General features: G+C 32.7%; 1 pseudogene; it reads right to left on the bottom strand.

The window, feature by feature from the left end:
* Positions 1–9,966: 9,966 nt before the first annotated feature.
* LOC149563431 (aluminum-activated malate transporter 14-like) lies at positions 9,967–12,245 on the bottom strand (annotated as a pseudogene).
* Between the last annotated feature and the right edge of the window lie 2,295 nt (positions 12,246–14,540).

Below are 14,540 nucleotides of genomic sequence, written 5' to 3'. Positions count from 1 at the left end.
ATGTTTTCTTTGATTGTAATGTTTCCAACTAGATTTGGGATGTATTTTTTGGTAGCCCTAATGTGGGTAGTGGGAATTCAGGTCTATGTTGGAAAGAATTCTTTCCTATTCATATAGATAAATTTGACAATGTGCTTAATAAGTTCTAGTTTTATCTATCCATTGAAGTGCTTTGGTGTATTTAGAAAAGAGGAATGGGGAAGTCTTCCAAAATATCAAGAGGGAACTTACTAGGTTTATGCTTAAACTCACCTTCTTCAATATCATGTCATAAGTATCTAGAGTTGTAGAGTTGTTGAAGGAGTACTTCATGATCTAGATTAATGAGGGCACAATGATTGTATATAAGGATGGTATACAATTAGCCTATTTCTTTGATATTTGTTTAGACATGTTAAATGAGGAAGAACATGAAGCTTTAAGATAATTCACTAAAGAGAAACTCATTTATATCTAGAAAGTGAACGGGGCCATCCAACTAAAGAAGGTCAAGGCAAGCCGAAGTTGGGAGACTACCACTTGCACTCCTCAAGGTGTAGATACTCTCATTGGTGCCTTTGATACAAATAAGTTAAAATCTAGCATGAATAATTTTGGTGCATGGCACTCGTCTTTCATGTAAAACAAGATCTTTTTGTTAATTTTTTGTTATTAGTGAGATATTTTTTTCTATATGTTAAAAGCATCATAAACATGTCACTATTTATTTTTTGATTGGCTCATGTGATTTCATGGCCTAGTTTTAGACTTAATATTCTGACATGGTTAAAAATAATCATTATTTTGATGTTGAACTTAAAGCTTTTTATGCTATGTAGGCAAATTATCATTTATCTTATTATAAAGAAAATTAGATCAAAAGTAAGCATGAGTACAACTTTAGCAATTTCTGTGAAAGTTTTGAAATGTAAACATGTACTTTTCATTCAATTGACATCAATATAGCTCAACCAATTTGAGGTGGTCCCTAAAATTGGTAACAAAGTACTTCAAATAAGTATTTAGAGTAGATAATGTATGATTTAGATAGAATTTAAAAACTAATAGAAATACTATATGATCGTTGAAAATATGTATTAATTATTTTTATGATTTCTAGGAAAAATATTAAAAATAGGGAAAAGGATAATATATATGTTATACAATTTTGTGAGGTATATAAAATAAAATAAAATTTTAACAAAACCTAGTGATTAATTGGAGGAAGTTTATAAAAATGTGTGAGGAAAATGTAGTGGAATTAAATTCTTATAAGTAAGCATGGCTTTAAGGAAAATACCAAAAATAAAAACCAAGAAAACATATTGCACAAATTTTAACTTATGCATAATGTTAGTGTAGAAAAAAAGAAAGAAGACTTGATATATAATTGCATAAATGAGGTGGATAGTGTTCTCAATTATTTTATTTTTTTAAAATGTAGTTAAACTAAAAATAATTCTAACTATAATCCTAATGGTAAAAATTAATTGTTAATCATAATTATAAACCTAGACCTTGATAATAATATTAACTATGATGCATCCCTAATCAGAACCATAATACAAACTATAATCTAAATACAAAACCCTAAATTTTAACTCCAATCTTGAACTCCTTAACAATAATTGTGGTGAGAATATTAACTAAATTAGGGTTATGATTTTTATTTTACACTTACAATCACAGGTGGAATTTATGTAAGCATAAGGATTAAGGTTTTTCATTAAAGTTTATTGTTAGAATTTGTATTATAGTTCATTTGCAGCTAGGTTAAAAAAATAGACACTGTGTAAGCTAGAAATGTTGTGAAGTACTCATAACAATCTTGGGGGTTTGGGTTGTAGTGACCTTAAAACTCAACGTTTAGCTTTGGCTTCCAAATGGATCAATAAAGCCCTAGTTGGTGATGTACTGTAGAAAGTACTTATCAGACAAAATATTTTACAAGATTCTATTAAGAAAGAAAATAGTGGAAGGATGTTTCTATGCTAAACCTAGTTCTAGGATATTTTAAAATTAAAACAGGTGGTTCCCCTATTCTTAAGTTGCTATGGAGGGCATGATTCTATTTGAGAAAATTTCTAGTTTGTAAAGATGTTATTTCTACCTTGCCTTCTTATACTGTGTTGCAAAAATCCTTATTGTGAGGTGGGTAGACGCAAGAAGTTGGGTCTAAATTCCACGAATGTTTGCAGATTGAGATCATGGTCTTTTAGAAATGAACACCCAATTTTAAAAAATGGTACCCATATTAGGCTCGGGTGCCCGATCCAAAATTAAAAAAATAGGCACCCATTTAAAAAAAAACTTGGGTGCCCATTTTTTATTTTCAAAAAACAGGCACCCCTTTTTAAAAAAAAATGAATTTTTAAAAATAGGTACCAATTTTACAAAAATCGGGTGCTTATTTTAAAAAAAATCAATCATTTTATTTTTTGGGGGATTTTAAATGTGTTTTAAATGCCGATTTGACTTTTTCAAAACAGGCACACATTTTTTGAATTTCAAATAATGGGTGCCCATTTCTTACAACATGGGGCGGGATTTTTTTTCTCCTACCTCAAATTTTGGTTTAGGATAGGCTTGGTGAGATAAAGCCTATGCCTTGGCCTCTTAAAATTTGGCTACGGCATTGGACTAACAAATTCACACCTTGCCATAATTTTTGGAGGGTCTTCCCAATCAAATTCTTTTACGAAACAAAAACCCATTAGAGTTCTCATTGTCCTATTTTAGAAATCTTAATTTTATAGTGTTATGAGTTTATTTACTATTTTTGCATTATTTTTTGATCAAAGGTGGTACCTAAATGTAAAATAGCGAGTTTCATTATAACTTTAATAACTTTTTTATTTTATGATTTTTCTTAAATTAATTTATATGCCATCAATCTAGATAAAATTCCTTTGAAGTTTTTGATTAAGAAAAGCAGTAATTAACAAGTGATGACTTGAAGTACAAGTAAAACACTAGACACCAAGAGTACAACATTACTAGTACCTAGTAAAGAAAGATCTAGACAAACCATATCTCCCTCTATCAAAGACAAAGGTCCACAAGTGACTGACCTACAAACCATGGTTAATGCCCCCATAATAGCTATAGACTGAAACTAAAAACAACAACAAAAGACCCTAGTGTGCCTTTTAAAACTTCCAACAATCACTTGATCATAAGAGAAACTAAGACAAGAAATCACCACAAGAAACAAGTGAACAAACTTAGGCCATCTATGCCTGTTAGAATAGTAATAAAAGAAATAGGACCAAACAAGACTATACCTTTAGCCTTGGCAAAAACAATGCATATCATCCAACCATAAGTCTAGGCAAGGGTCCAACCTTGGAAAATGTTGTTAAATATCTGCTAGCCCCCCACAAATTCCCAAAACACCATACTAAGAGGAGAAAAGAGGAGGAAGACCAAGCCCCAAAGGTAAGAGAAACTCCCCCTTCCTCCGCTAACAACACTACTAAAAGTAGCATAGGTATTTAGTGTCTCAATAAGAGTCTCCTCTTCTTCCTAATGCCAAAATATGATCTCCACCTCAATAAGAGATTTCTCCACCTCTATTGGACCAACAACCTTAGAATCTAAGAGTAAGATCTAGCCCATCTCTATATGGCATAACACACATCTAAACAACAAATTATTTAGTTGTGGAGTCATCCTTTCTACACCACTTGAAGAACATCGTCCATACATACCCTCACCAGCCAGATCTTTTAGAATAGGAAAGAGATAATAAAAAACAATGGGAGAGTACCCATAGAACACCTTCACAACCACTTTCCTCTAGCAACCAGCTACCTCAATAAGCTTTGCCCACACCTTAATAGGATCCTCAACCTCAATAAGAAGTAGGAAGGTGAAAGAACAGGATAGAGGAAACCTCTACCACACATGCATCCAAGGCTCTGAAATGATTGCCTTCACCTGATTCAAGTCCCAAATACAGGAAGTATTCACCTTAGGGCATGAGCATCCAAAGGAATCCCCAAAGAAACAAACACCAATGGGGAAGAGAATTCCCAAATGATGAACAAAAAATGCCTATCCAAGGGGAGCTATCAATAGTAAAACCCTTGAAAATAAAAAACCATCTAGGGAAAACAACCCATTAATGGAACTAGCACCAAGGACATGGACCATAATTCCCCTACAGACTAGACCATCAACATCCACAACCCTACAAACCCTAGGGTTCACATGGGCCCCATGAGCAATAACAGGAGGCTTCAAGGGAAAGAATTATTGATGAAGCCACTACACATAACCCTCCAAACCAAACCCATATATATTCTCATCTTTGAGAAACTTCAAATATAAGAGAGTCCATTGGAGGCAGAGACCAACAATACACCTAGGAAAAAAGACCCCATACATCCAAAACCCAGAGTGGGGAACAAGGGTTCCAACAAAGAACACATCCACCCACAAACTCCAACCCCTTATAGAGGTCCAACCAGCGCACAACCCAACATCACCCCAAGCACCAACATGGGACCTTCCATTTCCAATCACCACCCATAAGAGCCAAACCCCTCTGGAGTGTAGAGAAGAGCCATTGGAAGAAAACTATCCTTCAGCAAAAAATAGCCACTGAACAACATAAAAGCCACTTCACCATGCACCACTAAGATCTACACCCAAAACATGATATCACTCAACAAAGCCAAAGGGAACTAGCACAAAGAAGGCCCCCCATCCATCATCCTCATTCACTTCAGACTCCTCAACCTCAACATTGTAAGCATCTGAGCTAGAAACCCTAGCCCCTTTGTTTCCCACTCTCCCGCTCATTGTATTATTATATAATTCTTTTGAAGTTAAATAAAAAATGAAAAATTGATCAAATTATGGTGTTCATACATGAGAGGTTTTAAAATTTTCCTTTATAGCTCATTAAAAATTAATAATAAAAATATTTTTCAGTAAATAATTAATGAAAAATATTATTATCAATCTTGGTGTGTTAGGTAACTTCCTTTAAAAGTATTTACAAAAATTCATTTATTTGTTTCAAATTATGTTTTCCATACATGAGTGTGGTATGGTCCTAAAACAAGAATTTTGAAAAGGTGGTTTTTCAAGATCCATACTAGAAAAAAAATCCTATCATATGGGTACAAAAAAAAATTACATATTCAAAAAGTAGATTCCGGACACTACAATTTTTATTTCTAAAGTTTTTTTATATATTTAATCTCTAAATGCCTCAAATTTTGACATCAATTGACAAAAAAATTCAAAAATAGGAAAAATACTTCAACTTTTTGCCCAAAAGTGAGACCCAACTTCTTGCACTTACCAAAGTGTCTCACTTAACTCTAAACCTCTCATCATTTTCCAATGTTGTTATACTAAAACATGGAATATTGATGGGCTCTCTTAGGTTAGAGACGTCTCGATGGACAATTAGTTAGAATCTAGGGAGGAGTTGTGTATTTTGTATGTCTTTCCAATTTCTCAAAAGAAAACATTTACTTTGATCTCCATAGCAGTTAATCCATTCTTTCCTAGTAAAATAATGGAAATTCAAGATTTTCTTCTAAAATTAAAGTCAAACAATGGTATCAAATTTAATGAGATATCTACTAAGGAAATTTACAATTTGATGATGTGGGATGATGAAATTATCTTGGAAATTAACCAAATATGGGACATTAATTGGCCAATTATTGTACAGAAATTATTTCTTGATAATTTGTCGCATTCTTGTGTTAAGACCTAAGAAGATGTGTTTTAGCTGGATATTTACCTTTTAAAAACTTTCTATTGGGTCTGTGATTATTTTTTTTGGGTTTCCATCCATTTTTTATTGAATGTGTAATTATCTTGAATTTTTTGACCATGTGTTCTTTGTTTTATTGTAATGTTTCCAATTAGATATGGGATATATTTTTTGGTAGCCTTAATGTGCGTAGTAGGCATTCAAGTCTACATTGGAAAGAAGTCTTTGCTAGTCATGTAGATAAATTTGACAATGTGCTTGATCAGTTCTAGTTTTTTCTATCTACTAAAGTGATTTTGTATCTTAAGGAAAAGAGGAATGATGAAGTCTTCCAAAATATCAAGAGGGAGCTTACTAGGTTTATGCTTAAACCCACCTTCTTCAATATCATGTCACAAGTATCTATGGTTGTAGAGTTCCTCAAGGACCACTTCATGATCTAGATTAATGAGGGAATAATGATTGTATATAAGGATGGTACACAACCAGTCCATTTCTTTGACATTTATTTAAACATGCTAAATTAGGAAGAACGTGAAGCTTTAAGATAGTTCACTAAAGAGAAAGTCATTGATATCCAGAAAGTGAATGGGGCCATCCAACTGAAGTTGGACAAGGTAGGCCCAAGTTGGGAGACTACCACTTACACTCCTCAAGGTGTGGATCCTCTCATTGGTGCTTTTGAGAAAAATAAAGAAAAATATAGCAAGATTAATGTTGGTGCATTGGACTAGTCCTTCATGTGAAACAATATCATTTTGCTAATTCTTTTTTATCAGTAAGATGTTTTTCTTTTGTATATGATAAGCATTGTAACTTGTCACTATTTATTTTTTGATTCGCTCATGAGATTACATGGCCTAGTTTCAAATTTAATATTCTTACATGATTGTTAGTAATAATTATTTTGATGTTGTACTTCAAGTTTTTTATGCTCTGTATGTAGTTTATCCTTTATCTTATTGTTAAAAAAATTAGATCAAAAGTTAGCATGAGTATAACTTTATCAATTTTTGTGAAATTTTTGAAATGAAAAATTGTACTTTTCATTTAGTTTACAATATATAGCTCAACCAATTTGAGGTGGTCCCTAAAATTGGTAACAAAGTACTTCAAATAAGTATTTAGAGTAGACAGTGCATGATTTAGATATTTAATTATATAAAAAAAATAAGAATACTATATGATAGTTAAAAAATACATATTAATCATTTTTATTATTTCTAGGATATAAATTAAAAATAGGTAAAAGGATAATATATATGTTCTACAATTTTTTGAAGTACATAAAATTTAATTTAATTTTAACTTAATGATTAATTGGAGGAAGTTCATAAACATGTGTGAGTGAAGTGTAGTGGAATTAAACTCTAATAAGTAAGCCTAGATTTAAGGAAAATACCAAAAATAAAAACCAAGAAAACACATTACACAAAATTTAACTTATGCACAATGTCATTATAGAGAGAAAGAAAAAATACATGTTACATAATTGTATACATGAGGTGGATAGTATTCTTAGTTATTTTAATTTTATTAAATACAGTAAACCTAAAAATAATTCTAACTTATAATCCTAATGGTAAAATCTAGGTGTTGATCATAATTATAAACACTAACCTTGACACTAATATTTACTATGATGCGTCCCTAATAAGAACCATAATTCATGCTATAATCTAAATACAAAATCCTAAATTTTAACTCCAATCTTAAACACTCAAACAATAATTGTAGTGAGAATATTAAATAAATTTGGGTTATGATTTTTTTATTACACTTACAATCAAAGGTGCAATTTATGTAAGCATAAGGATTAATATTTTTCATTAAAGTTTATGGTTAGAATTTTTATTATAGTTCAATTGTAGTTAGGTTTATGACTAATATTTTTTTTTTAAAATTATATATTTAACCTTAACCTAGGTCTAAGTCTCTCCAACCCTAAATCCTATTTGCTAAACCCTAATCCTAATCCCACCCTAAATTATGATCCTAAATCATAAGTCCTAATCATTATTATCAAACACTAATCCTAGCCCTTATTATTGAATCATAATCCTAAATGTTAAACTTTAACCCAAATTTTATCCTAAGTCAAATTCTACTCATAACTATAATACTAAGCAAGATGTAATATCATATCCTATTTCCATAAATAACTAAATAAATCTTAAATTATAAGCCTTAATTGTAATCCTAGTTCTAAATGCTACACCCTAAATAATAAACTCCAATCCTAATCCCAATTACCACATCATAATCCTAAAAATTAAACCCTAAATCTAAATTGAAACTATAATCCTAAATGATAAACCCTAAATCATTATCCAATCCTTATGTTAAACCTTAATCCTAATTGCTAATCATCAAGTCTAAATATATAGCCGTAATTCTAAATCCTAGCTCTAACTATTAAACCTAACCTTAATATAAATCTGAATCTTAACTATGATGCATACCCATACCATAACGCTAAACCTAATAATAACCATAAATGTTAAACCCTCATACCAAAAGCAAAAGATGAACCTTGAATCCTAAATCTTAAGATAAACCCTAAGCCTAAATGCTTAACCCTAATAACTTATTATGAATGTTAAACCATGATCCTAATCCTAAATGTCAAACCCTAATGCTCACCCTAACCCTTAAAACCTTACTTTAACCCTTGTCCCAATAAAAAATAATCCTAACAAAAGTCCTAATAATGTAATTCTAGGTATTAAAATTAAATTTTAATTTATAAAGCCTTTAATAGATTTAAATTAATTAATTAATATAAGATTTAGTATTATAAAAATGAGGTTTGAAGACTTAGAAAATAATTTTGAGAAAAATATTATTGTACATGAAACGTTAATCAATTACATAGGTATTAAAATAAAAATAATATTTTACTCAAAGAGATTATTATAATTAAAAATAATAATTATGTCTTTCATTTTTTTATGAATATCCTTGTTGAGGAACCTATTCAATTTCTTATAAGTTTCAAAAAAAATTATGACATTTTTCAACATTTCAAATATATTTTTTTTCTTCTTTTGGACCCATGAAATCATTGGCATACACATTAATAATGACTTACTTAAACATTTGTAAATGTGTGGATGTAAATATTTATGTGTGTGCTTTATATAGTTATAAAATATGAATCCCTAGGTCCTTAGAAATCTTTCTATTCAAATCATTCATAATATTTAAAACAATTGGTTTCAAAACTTGAATATTTACTATTTATTTAAGGTTTTCCAATGTCTTACTTGTAGGTGGATGTAGTTACATTGCAAACCTTTTGTTTGTGCTAAAAAAGTGTGCCCAAGCACTCTACACACAAACTTTCAAGTAAAAGGAAAGGTTTGAGATTCTTTTACTCTATTTTAAAGCAAAAATAATAACTAATAATAAATATAAAAATAATTAAATTTACTTTTAAATATAGTTAGATATAATCATAAATGAAATCTAGAAGTACATATCATGAAACAATGATGATATAAAGCAAACATTTGAAGGAAGAGTGATATTGATATATTTAGAGAAAAGCATATGAAAGAAGAGAACAATGTTTTATAATCTGAAATATTTTCGATAAATATTGTTGATTACTACAAATATTTTTGGTCATGAATTAACAAATATTTTTGGTCATGAATTAACATATATTTGATATTTGGAACATAAGAGGTAGTGGTCCCAAAGAGGTAATATCAAGAGTTATAGAGATGTAGATATAGATAGTGGAAACAACTAAAGAATAATCATGATATAAAAGTATGTGATGAGATTATAATTATAATAATCAATAAGAATAGAAGGTATTATAGATTGATATTAGTAAATTAGAAAGAAGTGAAAATTAAAAATGTTATTTGACATAGAAGAGTAGGGATTGATGAAGGAAAAATCAGCTCCAACAAGATTGGAAGTACGTGTAACAACTAGAGTCTTTAAAAAATTTACAAAAATTTACCAATGTCATAATAGTGTATATTGTTTTTAAATTGATTATTTGGTATAATTATAATATTCGATTAGACATGCATAGTGAAGTTAAGATATGTGCTCCTCTCACAAAGATTGGGATTAGGAGTAGCTCATGGTGTCACCAAGATGATATGACAATTGTGAGAGAGACAAAAATAAGACTAGTGTAAATCATTAATACATAAAATTTAATAATGCAACCATAGCAATATAATAGTGGATGGATTTTGACTTTTTTTTTGGCAAGTTTAATTTTTACCTTAGTGTGTGATGTTAAAAATTGACTCCTGTATTAAAGTGTGAATTGAAAGGGAAAATAATTCGACACTGTTGATATGTACACATCTTTCTGGCGTTCTTGCAAGACTGAGTCTCTGGATATAACTACGGGGAGAAGCAGAACTAGTTATGATTAAAGCCTCTTGATCTGACGTCGAAGGATTGTGAGGCTTGAATTTCGCCATTGTCGCGAGGTCCTCCACGGCGTGTACCACGTGCTCAAGCCTTGCTACGATCTCCACCACCAACCACGCAAACGTAGCCAATGCAAGTGCTTCTCCAAATTCAACACCATGTCTCAGTATTAACCTCTTCTCGTCACTACTTTCTCCATGCCATGATCTTCTTCTCGTCACCCAGCTTACCTCCTCTTCTCTATTTTCATTCTCAAGTACGATTTTCTGACTAGGCATTCTTCTTGTTGAATGTAATAAGAGCTTTGGTTGAGAATTCAAGGAAACTTGAAGATCCTCCAGTGCATGTTGAACTTCTTTCAATATTGGCTCGAAGTCGTATATTCTCATTTGTTCAATGCAGCTTGACAGCTCTGCCAGTAATTTGGCTGCTTTATGGGCGACGTTGGTGCATGGCTTCTTCAATAGTGAACGAAGGGAATGAGGGGTCTGAAACATATGCAAAACAAAAATTCATCAGCTATAGTGCATGCATTGAAGATAATTTGTAAATTGAAGGTAATGATGCCAAATGAAGAAATGTATATGAATATACCTCGATTTTAGATCGAAGGCATCCGTGCAAGGCCACAATAGAATAAGCCAGATAATGAAGATTCACTCCAATTTTCACATACTGCTTCCACGGATGCCGGCATCGAAATCGATCATGCCTTGGCTCGCACCTAGCAAATGCCTCCTGCAATTAACATGTACAATCACTGCTTTCAGACGATCCATTTAACATTGTTTAATGTCAAAAGTTGTCATGGCTACCACTTGATAAGTTTCTTCTAATAACAATATATTTTTTCGGTTTACCAAAGAATCGTCGGTAGCCTTTGAGTCTAGCATAGACTTGTATCCTCTGTATATGAAATCTTCTGACTCATCTTCCACCTTCTCATCAGTACGACATCCGCTGAAATATTCATCCACGCATCCTGGCATCAAATATATCATGCCGATTACATTAGTCGGCTATTTTAACAAGTTAATCTACTAAACTGATAACAAGCCACACCAATCAAAGCGTACTAGTAGTTCATCTGTAACAGCCCATTGCGAAAAAAACACATTTTACGCTGAAGAAAACATTACATTTTTATCACAATCAAAACAAGGATTTTTAACCTCAATTGTTTTCGTTCGGTTTTCTTACCCTGCAAAGATTTCCCCAAGCCTTGTAACTAACTGACAGTGGAATTGTGAAGATTCTCGCCAGCCCACATGGGGAAGATGAGCAGACTTACAACCAAACACACTCCACATCCGATGAGTATGGTGGCGAAGCGTTTGTATGCCATGCGTGATATATTCTCCACTCGATATCCAGAGACCGTTATCATAATGAATGTGAGCAGGAATATAAGCACTCCATAGTCAAATTTATTCTTGAGGGAAGGAAAGAAACGGGCATACATGGAAGCCGCTCCCGCAAAATGAGTGTAGTGGAGTACTAATTGAGATTTGGTGAATGCAACAAGGTGATTCCAAGAGAGTACAAAAACTCACCCACGATGAAGAGGGAAGATCCCACTACAAATGCCTTTCCTCGCACTACCTTCTTTGACACGTGGCAAATGAGGAAGGCAAGAAATGCAGCCACCATGGTTCCAATTCCTCTGTTGAGGCCTTTCTTCATGGTAGCCCCTGCTTAAGCAGCAACAACAGCCATTCTAAATGTTAGTCGATTAGGGTGAAAAAGATTGGTTGCATTAGAAACAATTGAATAAGGGGTAAATTAAATTAAACTAACTCATACCCACAGAGAATTCGAGAACGACAACGACAATCATGACTGCCCAAATTGCATGGTTACCAAATCCCACCCTGCGGAATAAGCGATCCCATAGAAATAACAACGAAATTGATGACAATGCCAACCCAACTTTTATAGCATGCGTAATCCTTTTGGGATCCTCTCTTCCAACATCTATTATGTTTTTACACCACCCCATCACAACATTTCTTATATTTAACCAAATTTTTAATAGAAATCCCCCGTTTCGAGACTGATTGTAGGTAATTTCTTCATTAGACGTACTGATGTTAATTCTGCATTCGCCGTTGCCAAGAGACGCCATGGTACACAAAATCGATTCGAACCGAAACCTGAGAAAGAGAGATGGATGACAATTCAATCAAATTTCAGATACAAGAGCTTAAATTTCAAGTAGAGGAGATCCAGCCAACCTAATTTGTAATGTAATTTAATCTTTGTCTGAACAGTTACACGAGGGCTCAGAAAATCCAAAGAAGAACACCCTGGCTAAAATCTTGGAGCACCTTATAAATGAGCTCAATTGTAGTAAGGAAGCAAATCTTATAAATTCTGAGGATCAGGCAAACCGTTCATTTCTTCTTGCGGTTGCCTTACAAGATGGAAGAGAGAAAACTCGGCTGCTCGAATGAATGAGCCTGTGCATTTCTTGTTTTACAAATGGCAGAGATAATACTTGTCACGGAGAGGGAGAGGGAGATGATTGAGTTACTTTATTTTCATAGAATGGAATTAATTTTTTTTATGATTTATCAATTTATTTATTTTTATATGCAAATATATAGTCTTATAAAATTTTAAAAGTATAAACAAAAGTTACTTTAGTCTTTAATCTAAATAACAATTGAATATATTCTTAACAATCAAAGATAATAGAGTCCAACTTCACATGATTAATTTAGGCATTATATGTTTTATTATGTCTAAGAAGGCGATCATCCCTTTAGCATCAAATATTATTATGCAGCTAAAGGAGTTTCATATTTGATGTTGCATTTATTTCGTATAAAACTAGCAGTCCAAAATGGGTGACTAGCTCAGTAGGAACAACCATAGTGCAAGAAACACTATCACCTAATAGACAACTCACTTACTAGGATCATAAAAAATACATTACCACCCTCTATCATAAAAAATAAGTACCTACAAGAGTTTATCAATCTACTATCAATACCATTATAGTCTATAGTGCCATACAAGTTACCAACAAGAACACTAATTAGGCTACCAACATTAAAGTTCATATAAAAAGTTTCCGTATTAGCCATGCAAGTCCAAAGTTTAACCATCATAAAATATTCAAAAATTAACATTGAATGAGACCAAGTCATCATTCTTTCTTCTCATCAGGGGGTTGGTTTCTCTTGCAGGATGTTCAACCTGTCATCTGAGAGGAACCTGTAGAGTCTCTTGGTGCTCTCCTCATCTTCCTCCACCTTACCTCTCATCTTCTCCTACTGAAGAAGCTAGAGAATAGTTACTACAGGATGCATAACCTTTGTGGAAAAATCCACTTGAGTGGTGAACCTCATGTTCATATCAATTAGCAAGCTCCTTTTCTTTTTCATCTTGATCCACAAATTCTTCAATTCAGCTTCAACATGTTTGAAAGAAGTATATCCAAATTGGGGAGTGGGAGGGGGTCCTAAACAAAGGGGTGCATGGGAGGAGTAAAAGGGGTTGGGGTTTTGATAGGGGGTTTTCTAAGAGACAGGGGAAATAAGGGGGACTTCCTTAGGCCTCCTGAGAGGGGAAGTAGTAGTCATGGATGAGTTATCATTTATGCTCAGGTTATCATCCTTTCTCATGAGATCCACCATGCCCATACTAAGGGTAGACAAAAAATGGGTGTCTATATTTTGGGAGGCTTATATAGTATCCTAGAGTATATCCTATTGTTCCTTAATATAGAAGTTCCTCCTAACTTTTTTCTCCTACCTAGCATCATGGGTTCCTTTTTTCCCACTCTGCTTAGACTTAGAATCTGAGTCTATCTCTTCTAGGCTATCTTTTTTTTCCTCTCACTTTTCTTCCACATGCCCACATTTCTCTAATGTAATACTAGAACTTTCAATTTTGTTATTTTGGGCATTTTATGATGTGGATTTGGAGGTTAGGATGGAATTAATTAGGGGTGGGAGACATTCCCATAGAATTAATCCTTTATAAGAAAAAAAGAGTGGAAAAATATGAGAGACCAAAAGGGTTGGATTCTAACTCGTAGAAGTTTAAAGAAAGTGAGGAGAAAGGGAAACATTTGAGACAAGAACAAAAATCTAGGATGATCAAATACATCGATGATGATGAGGAGGAAAATGTTACTAAGTCCCCAATGAAGATGGACAAAGTTTCTCAAGATAAAGATATATGTCATGTTTTGGCTAGTTTCAGTTTGGACAAGATGGATCTCATAGCCTTTTATATGGGTGGCTAGGTTGGACAAACTGTGAGATCCAACTTGTCCAAGCTGAAACTGGCTGAAACATGAGATATACCTTTATAATGGGAAACTTCCTCCATCATCAGGCGAGACTTAGTAATATTTTTCTCCTCCTCATCATTGATGTACTAGAACCTCCTAGTATTTTATTTTAAAGCC

The sequence above is a fragment of the Cupressus sempervirens genome, chromosome 4, assembly GCF_028749045.1.
Source record: "Cupressus sempervirens isolate cs-2001-9-10 chromosome 4, ASM2874904v1, whole genome shotgun sequence".
Taxonomy (NCBI): domain Eukaryota; kingdom Viridiplantae; phylum Streptophyta; class Pinopsida; order Cupressales; family Cupressaceae; genus Cupressus; species Cupressus sempervirens.
The sequence above is the reverse complement of the archived record's forward strand: the minus strand, read 5'-3'. Positions and strand labels throughout refer to the sequence as shown.